Consider the following 7,808-nt stretch of genomic DNA (forward strand, 5'->3'; position numbering starts at 1 on the left):
CTCCCCAGTCAGCCCAATAGTAGTGCCTCCACTTATTTTGGCCCCCACTTAAGTTTTGGGCTAGATCTGCCATGTATTGTATTAGCAAAGAAAATAATCCCTTAACTTTGGGAGGGAGGTGGTGGAGGGGTCTAAGATTCATAGGGGGTCATAGGTTTCTACTTTCTACAAGTCACATGCGAACGCATTTTGAAAGAAGCGTCAACACTTGGCTAAATGTAGTAGGGGTATTAAAAGAGCCGGAAGATCTGATTCACTGATTGTATCCGGAAGTCAAACAAGCTCTGATTTATTTTTGGCACTTTCTTGCACGCAAACGCATATACAAAATAAAGTAGTACAATGCATCGCTCATTTATGGATTTTTTGCAATCACTTGCTCGAGCAGGGTCTACCTTGAGGATACTAAGTAGGATACAAACCTAAGATGGAACTAACAAGAAAGCGTTTACAATGGTTTCTGATGGGCCTCGAGAGGCGGTCGAACCAGAGGAGAAGAGCAGCCTCAAGTATGTCTTCACCTGCGCCATCGTCGCATCCATGTCCTCCATCGTCCTCGGCTATGGTACATACATATATTGACGAGCGGTCTACTATGTATGGTTATTCTGTCGAGTGTGTACCATGGATTGCGCTATATCTTTTTTATGTCTACAGACATTGGTGTGATGAGCGGGGCATCGCTGTACATCAAGAAAGACCTGAAGATCACGGACGTGCAGTTAGAGATCGTGGTGGGCATCCTGAGCGCTCATCGGCTCCTTCGCCGCCGGCAGGACGTCCGACTGGATCGGCCGCCGCTTCACGGTGGTCTTCGCGGTCGCTTTTTTCTTTGCGGGCGCCTTGCTCATGGGCTTCGCGGGTGGCTACGCTATGCTCATGTTCGGTCGCCTCGTGTCTGGCATCGGCGTGGGGTTCGCGATCGTGATCGCGCCCGTGTACACGGCCGAGATCTCCCCGGCGTCGGCCCGTGGCTTCCTCACATCCTTGCCGGAGATCTTCATCAACCTAGGTATCCTCCTCGGCTATGTATCCAACTACGCCTTCGCCCGCCTGCCGCTCCACCTCGGCTGGCGCTTCATGCTCGGCATAGGCGCGGCGCCGTCCGTCCTGCTCGCCGTCCTGGTGTTCTACATGCCAGAGTCTCCCCGGTGGCTCATCATGAAGGGCCGCCTCGAGGAGGCTAGGACCGTTCTGGAGAAGATCTCCGGCACGCCAGAGGAGGCCGCGGAGCGCCTCGCTGACATCAGAACTGCCGCCGGTATCCCTAGCGACCTGGACGGCGACGTGGTCGTCGTGCCGAGGAAGAGAGGCGGTGAGGAGAAGCAGGTGTGGAGGGAGCTCATGGTGTCCCCGACCCCTGCCGTTCGGAAAATACTGCTCACGGCGCTCGGTATCGTCTTCTTCCAGCAGGCGACGGGCTCGGACTCCGTCGTGCTCTACAGCCCGCGCGTGTTCGAGAGCGCTGGCATCCACGGCGACGACCAACTCCTGGCTGTGACCTGCGCTGTGGGCTTCACCAAGACGCTCTTCGTCTTGGTAGCGATGCTCCTTCTCGACCGCGTTGGACGGCGGCCGCTTCTGTTGAGCAGCACCGGCGGCATGGTCGTTTCGTTGATCGGCCTCGCGACGGGTCTCGCCATCGTGGGCAAGAACCCGGACGCCGAGACTCCATGGGCCGTCATCCTCTGCGTCCTATCTGTCCTGGCCTACGTGTCGTTCTTTTCCATCGGACTCGGGCCCGTGGCCGGCGTGTACACCACGGAGATCTTACCTTTGAGGGTTCGCTCGCTGGGTTTCTCGTTCGCGGTGGCGTGCAACCGCGTGGCCAGCGGCGTGGTCTCAATGACCTTCCTCTCGCTGTCTAGCGCCATCACCATCGGCGGCACCTTCTTCCTCTACGCCGGCATCACCGTGATCGCGTGGGTGTTCTTTTTCACTTGCCTCCCGGAGACGCGCGGGCGGACGCTCGAGGAGATGGGCAGTCTATTCGGCATGACCGACACGGGCATGGAGGCAGAAGATGCTTCCCCCACAACTCGGACCGATGGCTGCAGGGCTACACTCTTGGCCTCATCGCCTGGAGTCTGAGTTGATTATACGGATTTGCTAAATCTTTACTATTAAATGGGAGTTGGTTGTTTGACACTCAACGTACTTTGGTGGTCGTCATTAAAACAATCCGGATCCTCTAATCTATTCTCCCTATCTCAGCTTCGTCCGATCTCACACCCCAAATATCTCCACGCACAAATTAAGTATGGTATAAAAATCAGTCACGATATCTGGGGGGATGTTGCCAATGCAGAATAATTATGGTAACATCAAATAATTATGGTAACGTCAAAATTATGGTAATATCAAAATATGGTAACATCAATTATGCTCCAGACTTGGTTCTCCTTAATCACGTACAAATTAACTAGGCAATCACGTAGGCTGTTGTCAACGCTGAATTTTTATGGTAACATCAAAATATGGTAACATCAATTATGCTCCAGACTTGGTTCTCCTCAAATCAATCACGCTCCGGGAAGACACCTTCCTTCATTGCACTATCCTCATCCTTCTACCACCCGACTGATCAATCACCGAAGCAAAAAAAACATGAACTGTGTCTTTGCTTTTTCTCGTCGTCGTTCCAGGTATGTCTTCGTTGGAGCACACTTCCCATCACTCCCCTTTGCCTTCCTTCATCTTCATTCTGCATCTGCATTTGCATTCATCAGCAAACTGCACAGGCATTCATCAGCAAACATGAATGCGAAATGATAGATTTGCAGATGTTGCCAGTCTGGCACTTGCCTGTGCAGTTTAGCTCTATATTCCTCTTCACGGCTGTAACTTTGTAGCTATTTCAGTGATTTAGTTGTTCTTTCTTTTGATCATGTATAAATGCGATGGTCTCCTGGCCTCTATGCTGAAGTAATAGGCTGCTATTACAACCATATATTCTTTGACACTCTCATTTGCTTTGTATGAATCGTCTTAGTAACCAAAGTCTACGATCCTTGCAACCAAAACACCGAAGGAGAGAGCAAGATGGACGAGCTGGATTAAATTTTGCGAGTCTAGAATACAAATAAATGAAATTATGGTGTTCATGTGGCGGCGGTGTTTATCGATGAAGTTTTAATTCAAACTGGAATATGTGAAACAATGTTTAATTTTCTATGGTTTTACTTTTATTATAAGTTTGTATCATTTCGGTAAGTCATTTATTTGTTTGATCATCTGTACAAAAATCAACCTTTTTTGAACGGGCATTCTGCCAATAAAAACTACAATATTCTGTGTTGATATAAAAAAAAAATCTGCTTGATTATACATTTATACATTGCCTGGAATAAGGTCGTCCCAATAATCCAAACAAAATTTAGGAATATGTGATGATAGAATGACGCCCAAAAAACAAATTCATCCACAGACACATACATACATTCGCCCCTATAAACCCCCACACGTACATGTCTCTCTACAAACACGTTTGAAAGACTGACAGGTGGTTTATATCGGTTTTTGAATTTTGCCATGCTAGACGCACGGTGTACCCAAACTTGCCAAAAAAATGTTACCCAAATCATTTGTTATTTTATTTTCTTTATCCATGTCAGCACACTATGTATTGGCAAGAGTATATTTCTTGCTCGTGTATTGGCATAATATTAACAAGAATTCGAATATTTGCAAAAGATGTACGCTTTCAGACTACTGAGAATATGTGGCGGTTAAAGATTAATATTATGTCCTAATAATAATAAATATCTGAATCAGAGAGAAGGGCACTAAAGATTTTACCTGAAGATACTGAAAATGTATAAATGCTGCAACCTGCAATCCTTCAGCCCAAGTATAATGATTTGGAGTGCCAAGAATGCTATAGATTTTGTAAATTTCATCTGCTTCACTGAGGGACAAAGAACAAAGTTAAAAAATAGCCCTGCTTAACCAATTATTTGAAAGAACATACCACCAAAGAATTAACGAACTTAAATTATGTGGTGCTTATTAGCCCATGCTAATGACTTACTGAACAATATGGCAATGAAATCTGTCAGGTAGAGGTCTTTGGTGTCGCCATAGCTGCAGCTGATAGATACAATTTCAGAATTTTACGAACAACATTGGCATTGATGAATGATTTTAAAAAGGTTAAAACCTCAACAGCACGTGCATCGAACCTGCAAGTTTCATCAAACAGAGAAATCATTGAGGAAATATAAATGGCACATCTGCTTTATTCAGGTGATTGATCTGAATGTTGTGCACGTACGCATAGTTGCAGACATCGGTGTCTCAACAATCTTTACTACTATTGAATTCTATTTTCAAGTTTAACAAGATGGAAGCTACAAATATATTATAGACTACCAAAATAAAAAAGTACTCATGATCGGTCAATAAAAAGAAAATGATCCTACACCAAAATAAACAGGAAATATTCTGTGCCCCAACACCTACCAAATATCGATCATATGTACCAATATAAAAAAACATTACCTATTATTCCCCTCCCTGATCAACCTTCACCGGCGACGTCGGTACCACGAATCCTCATCGGCAAGCACGGACGAGAGGTGAGCCGCTAAACCCCTCTACCATCAATGCCACGCCCTCGAATTCGTCCGTCAGCGCCGCACACCTAGGCCTTACTCTCTCGGCCAGGTTACCGACAGCTGCCGCTGCGGCATAATGCGACACGGGGGGAACTGCGGCAGCGCGGGGGAGCGGGCGCGTCTGGCACCGCGACACCAAGGAGGCCGGGGTTCAGCGTGGGCTTCGGCGTGCAGGCGCCACGTAGGCGAGGAGGAAGACGGTCGCGCAGGCGAGGCGGAGGACGGCCGCAGCAGCTCGGGCATGCAGGTGCCGCTCTGGCTCCCGCGTGCAGGCGCCGCGCACGCGAGGCTGGAGACGGCCGCGTGGGCTCCGTCATGCAGGGCAGCGCTGCCGAGGTTGAGAAGCGGCGACGCGACGTGGGCTCGAGGATTGGGTCGGCGGTGTTGAGGGAAAGGGAGGATGAGGAGGACGGCCGGGCTCAGGCGTGGCTCGGAGGACTGCAGGGCCTGCGGGCTGTCCGGGGGGGGGCGCGGACGGCATGGGGAGGGAATAGGATAGAGAGAGTGAGAGGGTTATTAATTCTGTGAAGAGATTGTCACATGTATACTTGTCATTTATTTCAGCTATTTCTATTTTCTAATTCTGTTATATGTTTTTTAGATCACATAAACACATGGAGACAATAAACCCAGACGGAATGATGCTTGACGGAAACAAAAGCTCACCGAATTTGACACATTCAAAAGAGGTGCAATGAAAAAATTGTGTTTAAATGCATTTTTCATATTTCGATATGTAGAGTTTTTATTTGATAATATGTTTCACCTTTGTAGATTATGCCCGGGGCCAAAACAGATATTATCGATACTCCAAAAGAACACGCTGCCATAGGCACGGATGCGATGTTGGTAGAAGAGACAGAAAACTCATCGACTATTAAACAACCAAATAAGGTGATTGTCTTTATTTTCTACGCATGTTTCCATATGCCAATGTTTTAAGTTTTATTTTGTTTCCATAATTTTTTCACATAAAAATGTTGCACTTTCGCAGGTCAAGAACAATATAGATATGGATGTCATCAGTCTTCCAGTACAAGGTACCATCATAGAACCCAACACGATGCTTTTGGAAGAGACTTCACAGGCTTTTACACAGTCAAAGGAGGTGCATTCACGGCATAGTAAGCCCAAGAAAGCAAACACACATGTTATACTTGAAGGTACTTAGTTCCGCTCTGGTTGTCCTCATTTTCTTTATGCTTGATTATTTTTACCGAACTTATATATCATGCCAGACTACGTCTGCACCAGTGAAGATTTTTCTATTATTGAATCAATCATGTATGCGCCTAAAAATACTAAGTTCGTCGATATCGGTGATTCTTTATTATCTAATGATGACTTTAGACGTCTTACACGTGATGATGCATTCTTGCCAGGCCACGTAAGTCAACAACATAGAGACCACTACTTACACATTATCTAAAATTGTCTTGAACTTAAATATCTGTTATGTGTTCGATTATAGGTTATAAATGCATATATTTATTGTATAAGCGCATGCGATCATCTGCGGGAGAGACCGGGTGGAAAGGTATATCTCGATACCACTTCCGTAGCTGCTGTACTTAAAAAATCAGAACATCACCGTTCCATGAAACGGGTGCATCTTTATCTAAAGCATGACATGGTAAAAATTAACTCACTACCTATGGATCTCATTCATGGGTTTTGAATATGTGTGTTTCTTAGTCTTATACAATATTTACTTCAGGTCTTATTTCCTATAAATATAAGTAAGACGCACTGGTATTTACTGGTCGTAAATGTAAAAAAACGTGTGATTCAAATATTGGACTCACTTGGTGATTCAATGGGGCAGAGTGACATCAATGTTATGGTAAATAACTATTGATTTTGATTCACTCTTTACATTATGTTTGCCTCAATATCTAATACCTTTTGTCTCAAATAAAAGTAGCAGGGACTTGAGAAGCATTTGAAAATCGCATCCCAAATGAAATATTTTGACAAAGATGACAGGTGGATGGATCTCGATGTCACAACATGGCCAGTAGTAGAACAGTTTCAACAACGTATGCAAACTGATGGGTATGTTGACCTCTTTTTTTTAGATGGATGGGTTTATACGTGTACCAATAGCGCATTGGTACAATTAATTTTATGCATGTCCAAATGTTATTTATGTTGATTTTTCTATATGAATTACTAAAATGGTGCATAATAATCTTGTAGCGCAACGTGCGAGTTATTCATGCTTAATTATATGGAATATTGGACAGGTGATGTGTTGTCTGATCATTTCACTCAGGTGTGTTATTATTTTTAAGGCCGCTTACATTTTTAATAGTTGTCTTAAGGAGATGTTTTTAAATATTATATTTTGCAGAAGGATATGAAAGAATTTCGCCGAAAATTAATCATTGTACTGGTGGAGTTCGAATTGAATAAGATAAAAGGAACGCCAATATACTATAAACCTACCAATGAAGAAAATGTGTCTACTTCTGATTGTATGATTGTGGAGGGTCCAAAGCAACTAGACTTGAGTGATAAAGTCCACATCATACCCACAAAACCACACAAGTTAGTTGACGAGCTATTCCAACACATCATGTCGATTCAAGACCCCAAATTATTAAAGTACGTAAGCAGTATGTTAAAAAAATACGGCTCCAAACCATATCCAATAGATTTGAGTCTTAAGAAAATCCAGGATATACTTAGGATGGACTAACATATGGACAATGACTGCTTCAACTTAGGAATTCGTATAGTGGCATGCGACGAGATCCTACAGATAGCAGAGACTGATGTGCACTACATGAATCTACGTTTTTGTGTAAGTTACTACAATCTGGCCTTTTCATTGTTGTCACTATGTTTCTAAATATATTTTTTCTCAGACGGCGATGGTGGATTCCACACGAGGTAAAAAATACCAAGTAAAGCCAAATATACAGTCCCTAGCAACATTGTTTAATAGTTGGCCTGGGATAGACTACAAAATCGCATCACGCAACTTGGTAAATATATTCACTTATCCAACGGTGTCACATTACATGTGTTTCTAATGGTTATCTTTTTGAAGTTTTTTCTTCCTTATGCATACGCGGGTCACTTTAACTTGTTCTCCATCGATAAGCATGAATGTATTGTGTCTGTTATTGATCCTTGGTCCATGCCACCATCGTCGGAGGGTAAAATGGTTCGGTCGCATAAGATGAA

The 7,808-nt window shown here is 44.3% G+C and overlaps 1 pseudogene; it reads left to right on the top strand.

Moving 5' to 3' along the window:
* Positions 1-483: 483 nt before the first annotated feature.
* Positions 484-6,474, top strand: LOC124673633 (annotated as a pseudogene).
* The last annotated feature ends 1,334 nt before the right edge of the window (positions 6,475-7,808 follow it).

This window comes from Lolium rigidum, chromosome 7 (assembly GCF_022539505.1).
Source record: "Lolium rigidum isolate FL_2022 chromosome 7, APGP_CSIRO_Lrig_0.1, whole genome shotgun sequence".
Classification (NCBI taxonomy): Eukaryota; Viridiplantae; Streptophyta; class Magnoliopsida; order Poales; family Poaceae; genus Lolium; species Lolium rigidum.